A 13,548-nucleotide genomic window follows, 5' to 3' on the forward strand; every position below is an offset into this window, starting at 1 on the left:
ATTGCTCAACAGTTACTGCTATATAAGTACCGCGCGCTGACCGATTGCGCCACTGGAGCTCTTGCAGCACCATTTATCCATGTCTTCTTTTGCCTGGAAAAAGTTGCTCAATTGAAAACCTAGTCCTATGTCAGTTTAAACCCCGTCCTTGAAAATGCAGTGGGCTATGCCATAAGTGAAGAGTAAAGCAAAGTGGTGTGTTTTTAATGAAAATGAGATGCTCTCCACCTTAACAATAGGTAATGTTGCTCAGGAACACTTCTCTTTGGACATAGCTATTGTCTTTGTAAAGACTACCATTGGGCGAGATTTTTCAAGACCTATTTAGGAGGTAAATGTTATCCAGAAAAGAAGCCAGTCTGGAAATAAAACACGACATGCTTTTGGATGAAAGGTGGGCACCCACCCCACATGGGACTCGAACCCACAATCTTCGCCTTATCCAGAAAAGAAGCCTGTCTGGATCTAAAACTCAGTATACTGATGAAAGGTGGGCAACCACCCCAGATGGGACTCGAATCCCTGGCTTAGGAGGCCAGTGCCTTATCCATTAGGCCACTGGGGCTACATGCACAGAAGAAGCGTGGCTTTCTTTTCGATTGTTTTAAAGAAATCAACTGCGATTAGGCATTGAACTATCAGCTTGTAATGCAGTAATAAAAGACAGATGAGGCAAGAAAGTAATGCACCAGGTGAGGCTCGAACTCACAACCTCGGCATTGCTCAACAGTTACTGCTATATAAGTACCGCGCGCTGACCGATTGCGCCACAGGAGCTCTTGTAGCACCATTTATCCATGTCTTCTTTTGCCTGGAAAAAGTTGCTCAATTGAAAACCTAGTCCTATGTCAGTTTAAACCCCGTCCTTGAAAATGCAGTGGGCTATGCCATAAGTGAAGAGTAAAGCAAAGTGGTGTGTTTTTAATGAAAATGAGATGCTCTCCACCTTAACAATAGGTAATGTTGCTCAGGAACACTTCTCTTTGGACATAGCTATTGTCTTTGTAAAGACTACCATTGGGCGAGATTTTTCAAGACCTATTTAAGAGGCAAATCTTATCCAGAAAAGAAGCTAGTCTGGAAATAAAACATGACATGCTTTTGGATGAAAGGTGGGCACCCACCCCACATGGGACCCGAACCCACAATCTTCGCCTTATCCAGAAAAGAAGCCTGTCTGGATCTAAAACTCAGTATACTGATAAAAGGTGGGCAACCACCCCAGATGGGACTCGAATCCCTGGCTTAGGAGGCCAGTGCCTTATCCATTAGGCCACTGGGGCTACATGCACAGAAGAAGCGTGGCTTTCTTTTCGATTGTTTTAAAGAAATCAACTGCGATTAGGCATTGAACTATCAGCTTGTAATGCAGTAATAAAAGACAGATGACGGCAAGAAAGTAATGCTCCAGGTGAGGCTCGAACTCACAACCTCGGCATTGCTCAACAGTTACTGCTATATAAGTACCGCGCGCTGACCGATTGTGCCACTGGAGCTCTTGCAGCACCGTTTATCCATGTCTTCTTTTGCCTGGAAAAAGTTGCTCAATTGAAAACCTAGTCCTATGTCAGTTTAAACCCCGTCCTTGAAAATGCAGTGGGCTATGCCATAAGTGAAGAGTAAAGCAAAGTGGTGTGTTTTTAATGAAAATGAGATGCTCTCCACCTTAACAATAGGTAATGTTGCTCAGGAACACTTCTCTTTGGACATAGCTATTGTCTTTGTAAAGACTACCATTGGGCGAGATTTTTCAAGACCTATTTAAGAGGCAAATGTTATCCAGAAAAGAAGCCAGTCTGGAAATAAAACACGACATGCTTTTGGATGGAAGGTGGGCACCCACCCCACATGGGACCCGAACCCACAATCTTCGCCTTATCCAGAAAAGAAGCCTGTCTGGATCTAAAACTCAGTATACTGATGAAAGGTGGGCAACCACCCCAGATGGGACTCGAATCCCTGGCTTAGGAGGCCAGTGCCTTATCCATTAGGCCACTGGGGCTACATGCACAGAAGAAGTGTGGCTTTCTTTTCGATTGTTTTAAAGAAATCAACTGCGATTAGGCATTGAACTATCAGCTTGTAATGCAGTAATAAAAGACAGATGACGGCAAGAAAGTAATGCTCCAGGTGAGGCTCGAACTCACAACCTCGGCATTGCTCAACAGTTACTGCTATATAAGTAGCGCGCGCTGACCAATTGGGCCACTGGAGCTCTTGCAGCACCGTTTATCCATGTCTTCTTTTGCCTGGAAAAAGTTGCTCAATTGAAAACCTAGTCCTATGTCAGTTTAAACCCCGTCCTTGAAAATGCAGTGGGCTATGCCATAAGTGAAGAGTAAAGCAAAGTGGTGTGTTTTTAATGAAAATGAGATGCTCTCCACCTTAACAATAGGTAATGTTGCTCAGGAACACTTCTCTTTGGACATAGCTATTGTCTTTGTAAAGACTACCATTTGGCGAGATTTTTCAAGACCTATTTAAGAGGCAAATGTTATCCAGAAAAGAAGCCAGTCTGGAAATATAACAGGACATGCTTTTGGATGGAAGGTGGGCACCCACCCCACATGGGACTCGAACCCACAATCTTCGCCTTATCTAGAAAAGAAGCCTGTCTGGATCTAAAACTCAGTATACTGATGAAAGGTGGGCAACCACCCCAGATGGGACTCGAATCCCTGGCTTAGGAGGCCAGTGCCTTATCCATTAGGCCACTGGGGCTACATGCACAGAAGAAGTGTGGCTTTCTTTTCGATTGTTTTAAAGAAATCAACTGCGATTAGGCATTGAACTATCAGCTTGTAATGCAGTAATAAAAGACAGATGACGGCAAGAAAGTAATGCTCCAGGTGAGGCTCGAACTCACAACCTCGGCATTGCTCAACAGTTACTGCTATATAAGTAGCGCGCGCTGACCAATTGCGCCACTGGAGCTCTTGCAGCACCGTTTATCCATGTCTTCTTTTGCCTGGAAAAAGTTGCTCAATTGAAAACCTAGTCCTATGTCAGTTTAAACCCCGTCCTTGAAAATGCAGTGGGCTATGCCATAAGTGAAGAGTAAAGCAAAGTGGTGTGTTTTTAATGAAAATGAGATGCTCTCCACCTTAACAATAGGTAATGTTGCTCAGGAACACTTCTCTTTGGACATAGCTATTGTCTTTGTAAAGACTACCATTTGGCGAGATTTTTCAAGACCTATTTAAGAGGCAAATGTTATCCAGAAAAGAAGCCAGTCTGGAAATATAACAGGACATGCTTTTGGATGGAAGGTGGGCACCCACCCCACATGGGACTCGAACCCACAATCTTCGCCTTATCTAGAAAAGAAGCCTGTCTGGATCTAAAACTCAGTATACTGATGAAAGGTGGGCAACCACCCCAGATGGGACTCGAATCCCTGGCTTAGGAGGCCAGTGCCTTATCCATTAGGCCACTGGGGCTACATGCACAGAAGAAGCGTGGCTTTCTTTTCGATTGTTTTAAAGAAATCAACTGCAATTAGGCATTGAACTATCAGCTTGTAATGCAGTAATAAAAGACAGATGACAGCAAGAAAGTAATGCTCCAGGTGAGGCTCGAACTCACAACCTCGGCATTGCTCAACAGTTACTGCTATATAAGTACCGCGCGCTGACCGATTGCGCCACTGGAGCTCTTGCAGCACCATTTATCCATGTCTTCTTTTGCCTGGAAAAAGTTGCTCAATTGAAAACCTAGTCCTATGTCAGTTTAAACCCCGTCCTTGAAAATGCATTGGGCTATGCCATAAGTGAAGAGTAAAGTAAAGTGGTGTGTTTTTAATGAAAATGAGATGCTCTCCACCTTAACAATAGGTAATGTTGCTCAGGAACACTTCTCTTTGGACATAGCTATTGTCTTTGTAAAGACTACCATTGGGCGAGATTTTTCAAGACCTATTTAAGAGGCAAATGTTATCCAGAAAAGAAGCCAGTCTGGAAATAAAACACGACATGCTTTTGGATGAAAGGTGGGCACCCACCCCACATGGGACCCGAACCCACAATCTTCGCCTTATCCAGAAAAGAAGCCTGTCTGGATCTAAAACTCAGTATACTGATGAAAGGTGGGCAACCACCCCAGATGGGACTCGAATCCCTGGCTTAGGAGGCCAGTGCCTTATCCATTAGGCCACTGGGGCTACATGCACAGAAGAAGCGTGGCTTTCTTTTCGATTGTTTTAAAGAAATCAACTGCGATTAGGCATTGAACTATCAGCTTGTAATGCAGTAATAAAAGACAGATGACGGCAAGAAAGTAATGCTCCAGGTGAGGCCCGAACTCACAACCTCGGCATTGCTCAACAGTTACTGCTATATAAGTACCACGCGCTGACCGATTGTGCCACTGGAGCTCTTGCAGCACTGTTTATCCATGTCTTCTTTTGCCTGGAAAAAGTTGCTCAATTGAAAACCTAGTCCTATGTCAGTTTAAACCCCGTCCTTGAAAATGCAGTGGGCTATGCCATAAGTGAAGAGTAAAGCAAAGTGGTGTGTTTTTAATGAAAATGAGATGCTCTCCACCTTAACAATAGGTAATGTTGCTCAGGAACACTTCTCTTTGGACATAGCTATTGTCTTTGTAAAGACTACCATTGGGCGAGATTTTTCAAGACCTATTTAAGAGGCAAATGTTATCCAGAAAAGAAGCCAGTCTGGAAATAAAACACGACATGCTTTTGGATGGAAGGTGGGCACCCACCCCACATGGGACCCGAACCCACAATCTTCGCCTTATCCAGAAAAGAAGCCTGTCTGGATCTAAAACTCAGTATACTGATGAAAGGTGGGCAACCACCCCAGATGGGACTCGAACCCACAATCCCTGGCTTAGGAGGCCAGTGCCTTATCCATTAGGCCACTGGGGCTACATGCACAGAAGAAGCGTGGCTTTCTTTTCGATTGTTTTAAAGAACTCAACTGCGATTAAGCATTGAACTATCAGCTTGTAATGCAGTAATAAAAGACAGATGACGGCAAGAAAGTAATGCTCCAGGTGAGACTCGAACTCACAACCTCGGCATTGCTCAATAGTTACTGCTATATAAGTACCGCGCGCTGACCGATTGCGCCACTGGAGCTCTTGCAGCACCATTTATCCATGTCTTCTTTTGCCTGGAAAAAGTTGCTCAATTGAAAACCTAGTCCTATGTCAGTTTAAACCCCGTCCTTGAAAATGCAGTGGGCTATGCCATAAGTGAAGAGTAAAGCAAAGTGGTGTGTTTTTAATGAAAATGAGATGCTCTCCACCTTAACAATAGGTAATGTTGCTCAGGAACACTTCTCTTTGGACATAGCTATTGTCTTTGTAAAGACTACCATTGGGCGAGATTTTTCAAGACCTATTTAGGAGGCAAATGTTATCCAGAAAAGAAGCCAGTCTGGAAATAAAACACGACATGCTTTTGGATGGAAGGTGGGCACCCACCCCACATGGGACTCGAACCCACAATCTTCGCCTTATCCAGAAAAGAAGCCTGTCTGGATCTAAAACTCAGTATACTGATGAAAGGTGGGCACCCACCCCACATGGGACCCGTACCCACAATCTTCGCCTTATCCAGAAAAGAAGCCTGTCTGGATCTAAAACTCAGTATACTGATGAAAGGTGGGCAACCACCCCAGATGGGACTCGAATCCCTGGCTTAGGAGGCCAGTGCCTTATCCATTAGGCCACTGGGGCTACATGCACAGAAGAAGCGTGGCTTTCTTTTCGATTGTTTTAAAGAAATCAACTGCGATTAAGCATTGAACTATCAGCTTGTAATGCAGTAATAAAAGACAGATGACGGCAAGAAAGTAATGCTCCAGGTGAGGCTCGAACTCACAACCTCGGCATTGCTCAACAGTTACTGCTATATAAGTACCGCGCGCTGACCGATTGCGCCATTGGTGCTCTTGCAGCACCATTTATCCATGTCTTCTTTTGCCTGGAAAAAGTTGCTCAATTGAAAACCTAGTCCTATGTCAGTTTAAACCCCGTCCTTGAAAATGCAGTGGGCTATGCCATAAGTGAAGAGTAAAGCAAAGTGGTGTGTTTTTAATGAAAATGAGATGCTCTCCACCTTAACAATAGGTAATGTTGCTCAGGAACACTTCTCTTTGGACATAGCTATTGTCTTTGTAAAGACTACCATTGGGCGAGATTTTTCAAGACCTATTTAGGAGGTAAATGTTATCCAGAAAAGAAGCCAGTCTGGAAATAAAACACGACATGCTTTTGGATGGAAGGTGGGCACCCACCCCACATGGGACTCGAACCCACAATCTTCGCCTTATCCAGAAAAGAAGCCTGTCTGGATCTAAAACTCAGTATACTGATGAAAGGTGGGCAACCACCCCAGATGGGACTCGAATCCCTGGCTTAGGAGGCCAGTGCCTTATCCATTAGGCCACTGGGGCTACATGCACAGAAGAAGCGTGGCTTTCTTTTCGATTGTTTTAAAGAAATCAACTGCGATTAGGCATTGAACTATCAGCTTGTAATGCAGTAATAAAAGACAGATGAGGCAAGAAAGTAATGCTCCAGGTGAGGCTCGAACTCACAACCTCGGCATTGCTCAACAGTTACTGCTATATAAGTACCGCGCGCTGACCGATTGCGCCACAGGAGCTCTTGTAGCACCATTTATCCATGTCTTCTTTTGCCTGGAAAAAGTTGCTCAATTGAAAACCTAGTCCTATGTCAGTTTAAACCCCGTCCTTGAAAATGCAGTGGGCTATGCCATAAGTGAAGAGTAAAGCAAAGTGGTGTGTTTTTAATGAAAATGAGATGCTCTCCACCTTAACAATAGGTAATGTTGCTCAGGAACACTTCTCTTTGGACATAGCTATTGTCTTTGTAAAGACTACCATTGGGCGAGATTTTTCAAGACCTATTTAAGAGGCAAATCTTATCCAGAAAAGAAGCTAGTCTGGAAATAAAACATGACATGCTTTTGGATGAAAGGTGGGCACCCACCCCACATGGGACCCGAACCCACAATCTTCGCCTTATCCAGAAAAGAAGCCTGTCTGGATCTAAAACTCAGTATACTGATGAAAGGTGGGCAACCACCCCAGATGGGACTCGAATCCCTGGCTTAGGAGGCCAGTGCCTTATCCATTAGGCCACTGGGGCTACATGCACAGAAGAAGCGTGGCTTTCTTTTCGATTGTTTTAAAGAAATCAACTGCGATTAGGCATTGAACTATCAGCTTGTAATGCAGTAATAAAAGACAGATGACGGCAAGAAAGTAATGCTCCAGGTGAGGCTCGAACTCACAACCTCGGCATTGCTCAACAGTTACTGCTATATAAGTACCGCGCGCTGACCGATTGTGCCACTGGAGCTCTTGCAGCACCGTTTATCCATGTCTTCTTTTGCCTGGAAAAAGTTGCTCAATTGAAAACCTAGTCCTATGTCAGTTTAAACCCCGTCCTTGAAAATGCAGTGGGCTATGCCATAAGTGAAGAGTAAAGCAAAGTGGTGTGTTTTTAATGAAAATGAGATGCTCTCCACCTTAACAATAGGTAATGTTGCTCAGGAACACTTCTCTTTGGACATAGCTATTGTCTTTGTAAAGACTACCATTGGGCGAGATTTTTCAAGACCTATTTAAGAGGCAAATGTTATCCAGAAAAGAAGCCAGTCTGGAAATAAAACACGACATGCTTTTGGATGGAAGGTGGGCACCCACCCCACATGGGACCCGAACCCACAATCTTCGCCTTATCCAGAAAAGAAGCCTGTCTGGATCTAAAACTCAGTATACTGATGAAAGGTGGGCAACCACCCCAGATGGGACTCGAATCCCTGGCTTAGGAGGCCAGTGCCTTATCCATTAGGCCACTGGGGCTACATGCACAGAAGAAGTGTGGCTTTCTTTTCGATTGTTTTAAAGAAATCAACTGCGATTAGGCATTGAACTATCAGCTTGTAATGCAGTAATAAAAGACAGATGACGGCAAGAAAGTAATGCTCCAGGTGAGGCTCGAACTCACAACCTCGGCATTGCTCAACAGTTACTGCTATATAAGTAGCGCGCGCTGACCAATTGCGCCACTGGAGCTCTTGCAGCACTGTTTATCCATGTCTTCTTTTGCCTGGAAAAAGTTGCTCAATTGAAAACCTAGTCCTATGTCAGTTTAAACCCCGTCCTTGAAAATGCAGTGGGCTATGCCATAAGTGAAGAGTAAAGCAAAGTGGTGTGTTTTTAATGAAAATGAGATGCTCTCCACCTTAACAATAGGTAATGTTGCTCAGGAACACTTCTCTTTGGACATAGCTATTGTCTTTGTAAAGACTACCATTTGGCGAGATTTTTCAAGACCTATTTAAGAGGCAAATGTTATCCAGAAAAGAAGCCAGTCTGGAAATATAACAGGACATGCTTTTGGATGGAAGGTGGGCACCCACCCCACATGGGACTCGAACCCACAATCTTCGCCTTATCTAGAAAAGAAGCCTGTCTGGATCTAAAACTCAGTATACTGATGAAAGGTGGGCAACCACCCCAGATGGGACTCGAATCCCTGGCTTAGGAGGCCAGTGCCTTATCCATTAGGCCACTGGGGCTACATGCACAGAAGAAGTGTGGCTTTCTTTTCGATTGTTTTAAAGAAATCAACTGCGATTAGGCATTGAACTATCAGCTTGTAATGCAGTAATAAAAGACAGATGACGGCAAGAAAGTAATGCTCCAGGTGAGGCTCGAACTCACAACCTCGGCATTGCTCAACAGTTACTGCTATATAAGTAGCGCGCGCTGACCAATTGCGCCACTGGAGCTCTTGCAGCACCGTTTATCCATGTCTTCTTTTGCCTGGAAAAAGTTGCTCAATTGAAAACCTAGTCCTATGTCAGTTTAAACCCCGTCCTTGAAAATGCAGTGGGCTATGCCATAAGTGAAGAGTAAAGCAAAGTGGTGTGTTTTTAATGAAAATGAGATGCTCTCCACCTTAACAATAGGTAATGTTGCTCAGGAACACTTCTCTTTGGACATAGCTATTGTCTTTGTAAAGACTACCATTTGGCGAGATTTTTCAAGACCTATTTAAGAGGCAAATGTTATCCAGAAAAGAAGCCAGTCTGGAAATAAAACACGACATGCTTTTGGATGGAAGGTGGGCACCCACCCCACATGGGACTCGAACCCACAATCTTCGCCTTATCTAGAAAAGAAGCCTGTCTGGATCTAAAACTCAGTATACTGATGAAAGGTGGGCAACCACCCCAGATGGGACTCGAATCCCTGGCTTAGGAGGCCAGTGCCTTATCCATTAGGCCACTGGGGCTACATGCACAGAAGAAGCGTGGCTTTCTTTTCGATTGTTTTAAAGAAATCAACTGCGATTAGGCATTGAACTATCAGCTTGTAATGCAGTAATAAAAGACAGATGACAGCAAGAAAGTAATGCTCCAGGTGAGGCTCGAACTCACAACCTCGGCATTGCTCAACAGTTACTGCTATATAAGTACCGCGCGCTGACCGATTGCGCCACTGGAGCTCTTGCAGCACCATTTATCCATGTCTTCTTTTGCCTGGAAAAAGTTGCTCAATTGAAAACCTAGTCCTATGTCAGTTTAAACCACGTCCTTGAAAATGCAGTGGGCTATGCCATAAGTGAAGAGTAAAGCAAAGTGGTGTGTTTTTAATGAAAATGAGATGCTCTCCACCTTAACAATAGGTAATGTTGCTCAGGAACACTTCTCTTTGGACATAGCTATTGTCTTTGTAAAGACTACCATTGGGCGAGATTTTTCAAGACCTATTTAAGAGGCAAATGTTATCCAGAAAAGAAGCCAGTCTGGAAATAAAACACGACATGCTTTTGGATGGAAGGTGGGCACCCACCCCACATGGGACCCGAACCCACAATCTTCGCCTTATCCAGAAAAGAAGCCTGTCTGGATCTAAAACTCAGTATACTGATGAAAGGTGGGCAACCACCCCAGATGGGACTCGAACCCACAATCCCTGGCTTAGGAGGCCAGTGCCTTATCCATTAGGCCACTGGGGCTACATGCACAGAAGAAGCGTGGCTTTCTTTTCGATTGTTTTAAAGAACTCAACTGCGATTAAGCATTGAACTATCAGCTTGTAATGCAGTAATAAAAGACAGATGACGGCAAGAAAGTAATGCTCCAGGTGAGACTCGAACTCACAACCTCGGCATTGCTCAATAGTTACTGCTATATAAGTACCGCGCGCTGACCGATTGCGCCACTGGAGCTCTTGCAGCACCATTTATCCATGTCTTCTTTTGCCTGGAAAAAGTTGCTCAATTGAAAACCTAGTCCTATGTCAGTTTAAACCCCGTCCTTGAAAATGCAGTGGGCTATGCCATAAGTGAAGAGTAAAGCAAAGTGGTGTGTTTTTAATGAAAATGAGATGCTCTCCACCTTAACAATAGGTAATGTTGCTCAGGAACACTTCTCTTTGGACATAGCTATTGTCTTTGTAAAGACTACCATTGGGCGAGATTTTTCAAGACCTATTTAGGAGGCAAATGTTATCCAGAAAAGAAGCCAGTCTGGAAATAAAACACGACATGCTTTTGGATGGAAGGTGGGCACCCACCCCACATGGGACTCGAACCCACAATCTTCACCTTATCCAGAAAAGAAGCCTGTCTGGATCTAAAACTCAGTATACTGATGAAAGGTGGGCAACCACCCCAGATGGGGCTCGAACCTACAATCCCTGGCTTAGGAGGCCAGTGCCTTATCCATTAGGCCACTGGGGCTACATGCACAGAAGAAGCGTGGCTTTCTTTTCGATTGTTTTAAAGAAATCAACTGCGATTAAGCATTGAACTATCAGCTTGTAATGCAGTAATAAAAGACAGATGACGGCAAGAAAGTAATGCTCCAGGTGAGGCTCGAACTCACAACCTCGGCATTGCTCAACAGTTACTGCTATATAAGTACCGCGCGCTGACCGATTGCGCCACTGGATCTCTTGCAGCACCATTTATCCATGTCTTCTTTTGCCTGGAAAAAGTTGCTCAATTGAAAACCTAGTCCTATGTCAGTTTAAACCCCGTCCTTGAAAATGCAGTGGGCTATGCCATAAGTGAAGAGTAAAGCAAAGTGGTGTGTTTTTAATGAAAATGAGATGCTCTCCACCTTAACAATAGGTAATGTTGCTCAGGAACACTTCTCTTTGGACATAGCTATTGTCTTTGTAAAGACTACCATTGGGCGAGATTTTTCAAGACCTATTTAGGAGGCAAATGTTATCCAGAAAAGAAGCCAGTCTGGAAATAAAACACGACATGCTTTTGGATGGAAGGTGGGCACCCACCCCACATGGGACTCGAACCCACAATCTTCGCCTTATCCAGAAAAGAAGCCTGTCTGGATCTAAAACTCAGTATACTGATGAAAGGTGGGCAACCACCCCAGATGGGGCTCGAACCTACAATCCCTGGCTTAGGAGGCCAGTGCCTTAACCATTAGGCCACTGGGGCTACATGCACAGAAGAAGCGTGGCTTTCTTTTCGATTGTTTTAAAGAAATCAACTGCGATTAAGCATTGAACTATCAGCTTGTAATGCAGTAATAAAAGACAGATGACGGCAAGAAAGTAATGCTCCAGGTGAGGCTCGAACTCACAACCTCGGCATTGCTCAACAGTTACTGCTATATAAGTACCGCGCGCTGACCGATTGCGCCACTGGATCTCTTGCAGCACCATTTATCCATGTCTTCTTTTGCCTGGAAAAAGTTGCTCAATTGAAAACCTAGTCCTATGTCAGTTTAAACCCCGTCCTTGAAAATGCAGTGGGCTATGCCATAAGTGAAGAGTAAAGCAAAGTGGTGTGTTTTTAATGAAAATGAGATGCTCTCCACCTTAACAATAGGTAATGTTGCTCAGGAACACTTCTCTTTGGACATAGCTATTGTCTTTGTAAAGACTACCATTGGGCGAGATTTTTCAAGACCTATTTAGGAGGCAAATGTTATCCAGAAAAGAAGCCAGTCTGGAAATAAAACACGACATGCTTTTGGATGGAAGGTGGGCACCCACCCCGCATGGGACTCGAACCCGCAATCTTCGCCTTATCCAGAAAAGAAGCCTGTCTGGATCTAAAACTCAGTATACTGATGAAAGGTGGGCAACCACCCCAGATGGGACTCGAACTCACAATCCCTGGCTTAGGAGGCCAGTGCCTTATCCATTAGGCCACTGGGGCTACATGCACAGAAGAAGCGTGGCTTTCTTTTCGATTGTTTTAAAGAACTCAACTGCGATTAAGCATTGAACTATCAGCTTGTAATGCAGTAATAAAAGACAGATGACGGCAAGAAAGTAATGCTCCAGGTGAGGCTCGAACTCACAACCTCGGCATTGCTCAACAGTTACTGCTATATAAGTACCGCGCGCTGACCGATTGCGCCACTGGAGCTCTTGCAGCACCATTTATCCATGTCTTCTTTTGCCTGGAAAAAGTTGCTCAATTGAAAACCTAGTCCTATGTCAGTTTAAACCCCGTCCTTGAAAATGCAGTGGGCTATGCCATAAGTGAAGAGTAAAGCAAAGTGGTGTGTTTTTAATGAAAATGAGATGCTCTCCACCTTAACAATAGGTAATGTTGCTCAGGAACACTTCTCTTTGGACATAGCTATTGTCTTTGTAAAGACTACCATTGGGCGAGATTTTTCAAGACCTATTTAGGAGGCAAATGTTAACCAGAAAAGAAGCCAGTCTGGAAATAAAACACGACATGCTTTTGGATGGAAGGTGGGCACCCACCCCACATGGGACTCGAACCCACAATCTTCGCCTTATCCAGAAAAGAAGCCTGTCTGGATCTAAAACTCAGTATACTGATGAAAGGTGGGCAACCACCCCAGATGGGACTCGAACCTACAATCTTAGGAGGCCAGTGCCTTCTCCATTAGGCCACTGGGGCTACATGCACAGAAGAAGCGTGGCTTTCTTTTCGATTGTTTTAAAGAAATCAACTGCGATTAAGCATTGAACTATCAGCTTGTAATGCAGTAATAAAAGACAGATGACGGCAAGAAAGTAATGCTCCAGGTGAGGCTCGAACTCACAACCTCGGCATTGCTCAACAGTTACTGCTATATAAGTACCGCGCGCTGACCGATTGCGCCACTGGATCTCTTGCAGCACCATTTATCCATGTCTTCTTTTGCCTGGAAAAAGTTGCTCAATTGAAAACCTAGTCCTATGTCAGTTTAAACCCCGTCCTTGAAAATGCAGTGGGCTATGCCATAAGTGAAGAGTAAAGCAAAGTGGTGTGTTTTTAATGAAAATGAGATGCTCTCCACCTTAACAATAGGTAATGTTGCTCAGGAACACTTCTCTTTGGACATAGCTATTGTCTTTGTAAAGACTACCATTGGGCGAGATTTTTCAAGACCTATTTAGGAGGCAAATGTTATCCAGAAAAGAAGCCAGTCTGGAAATAAAACACGACATGCTTTTGGATGGAAGGTGGGCACCCACCCCGCATGGGACTCGAACCCGCAATCTTCGCCTTATCCAGAAAAGAAGCCTGTCTGGATCTAAAACTCAG

The 13,548-nt window shown here is 44.3% G+C and overlaps 14 non-coding genes across 14 annotated transcripts in view; all 14 read right to left on the minus strand.

Moving 5' to 3' along the window:
* Positions 1–59, minus strand: part of TRNAI-UAU (transfer RNA isoleucine (anticodon UAU)) — a 93-nt gene extending 34 nt beyond the window's left edge. Inside the window, 2 exon segments of the tRNA in view lie at positions 1–2; positions 22–59. The exon segment at positions 1–2 is cut by the window's left edge and continues 34 nt beyond it. This is a non-coding gene — a tRNA (tRNA-Ile).
* A 1,344-nt stretch (positions 60–1,403) lies between these two features.
* Positions 1,404–1,496, minus strand: TRNAI-UAU (transfer RNA isoleucine (anticodon UAU)). Its single transcript is given in 2 exon segments — positions 1,404–1,439; positions 1,459–1,496. It is a non-coding gene; the product is annotated as a tRNA-Ile (tRNA).
* A 2,064-nt stretch (positions 1,497–3,560) lies between these two features.
* TRNAI-UAU (transfer RNA isoleucine (anticodon UAU)) lies at positions 3,561–3,653 on the minus strand. Its single transcript is given in 2 exon segments — positions 3,561–3,596; positions 3,616–3,653. It is a non-coding gene; the product is annotated as a tRNA-Ile (tRNA).
* Positions 3,654–4,812: 1,159 nt separating this feature from the next.
* On the minus strand, positions 4,813–4,885 carry TRNAR-CCU (transfer RNA arginine (anticodon CCU)). Its single transcript has one exon. It is a non-coding gene; the product is annotated as a tRNA-Arg (tRNA).
* Positions 4,886–5,005: 120 nt separating this feature from the next.
* TRNAI-UAU (transfer RNA isoleucine (anticodon UAU)) lies at positions 5,006–5,098 on the minus strand. The gene is given in 2 exon segments: positions 5,006–5,041; positions 5,061–5,098. It is a non-coding gene; the product is annotated as a tRNA-Ile (tRNA).
* Positions 5,099–6,538: 1,440 nt separating this feature from the next.
* On the minus strand, positions 6,539–6,631 carry TRNAI-UAU (transfer RNA isoleucine (anticodon UAU)). The gene is given in 2 exon segments: positions 6,539–6,574; positions 6,594–6,631. It is a non-coding gene; the product is annotated as a tRNA-Ile (tRNA).
* A 626-nt stretch (positions 6,632–7,257) lies between these two features.
* Positions 7,258–7,350, minus strand: TRNAI-UAU (transfer RNA isoleucine (anticodon UAU)). Its single transcript is given in 2 exon segments — positions 7,258–7,293; positions 7,313–7,350. It is a non-coding gene; the product is annotated as a tRNA-Ile (tRNA).
* Positions 7,351–9,414: 2,064 nt separating this feature from the next.
* Positions 9,415–9,507, minus strand: TRNAI-UAU (transfer RNA isoleucine (anticodon UAU)). Its single transcript is given in 2 exon segments — positions 9,415–9,450; positions 9,470–9,507. It is a non-coding gene; the product is annotated as a tRNA-Ile (tRNA).
* Positions 9,508–9,947: 440 nt separating this feature from the next.
* Positions 9,948–10,020, minus strand: TRNAR-CCU (transfer RNA arginine (anticodon CCU)). Its single transcript has one exon. It is a non-coding gene; the product is annotated as a tRNA-Arg (tRNA).
* Positions 10,021–10,140: 120 nt separating this feature from the next.
* Positions 10,141–10,233, minus strand: TRNAI-UAU (transfer RNA isoleucine (anticodon UAU)). The gene is given in 2 exon segments: positions 10,141–10,176; positions 10,196–10,233. It is a non-coding gene; the product is annotated as a tRNA-Ile (tRNA).
* Positions 10,234–10,673: 440 nt separating this feature from the next.
* Positions 10,674–10,746, minus strand: TRNAR-CCU (transfer RNA arginine (anticodon CCU)). Its single transcript has one exon. It is a non-coding gene; the product is annotated as a tRNA-Arg (tRNA).
* A 653-nt stretch (positions 10,747–11,399) lies between these two features.
* Positions 11,400–11,472, minus strand: TRNAR-CCU (transfer RNA arginine (anticodon CCU)). The gene has a single exon. It is a non-coding gene; the product is annotated as a tRNA-Arg (tRNA).
* Positions 11,473–12,125: 653 nt separating this feature from the next.
* On the minus strand, positions 12,126–12,198 carry TRNAR-CCU (transfer RNA arginine (anticodon CCU)). The gene has a single exon. It is a non-coding gene; the product is annotated as a tRNA-Arg (tRNA).
* A 120-nt stretch (positions 12,199–12,318) lies between these two features.
* Positions 12,319–12,411, minus strand: TRNAI-UAU (transfer RNA isoleucine (anticodon UAU)). The gene is given in 2 exon segments: positions 12,319–12,354; positions 12,374–12,411. It is a non-coding gene; the product is annotated as a tRNA-Ile (tRNA).
* Positions 12,412–13,548: the final 1,137 nt, after the last annotated feature.

This window comes from Eleutherodactylus coqui, chromosome 2, assembly GCF_035609145.1.
Source record: "Eleutherodactylus coqui strain aEleCoq1 chromosome 2, aEleCoq1.hap1, whole genome shotgun sequence".
Classification (NCBI taxonomy): Eukaryota; Metazoa; Chordata; class Amphibia; order Anura; family Eleutherodactylidae; genus Eleutherodactylus; species Eleutherodactylus coqui.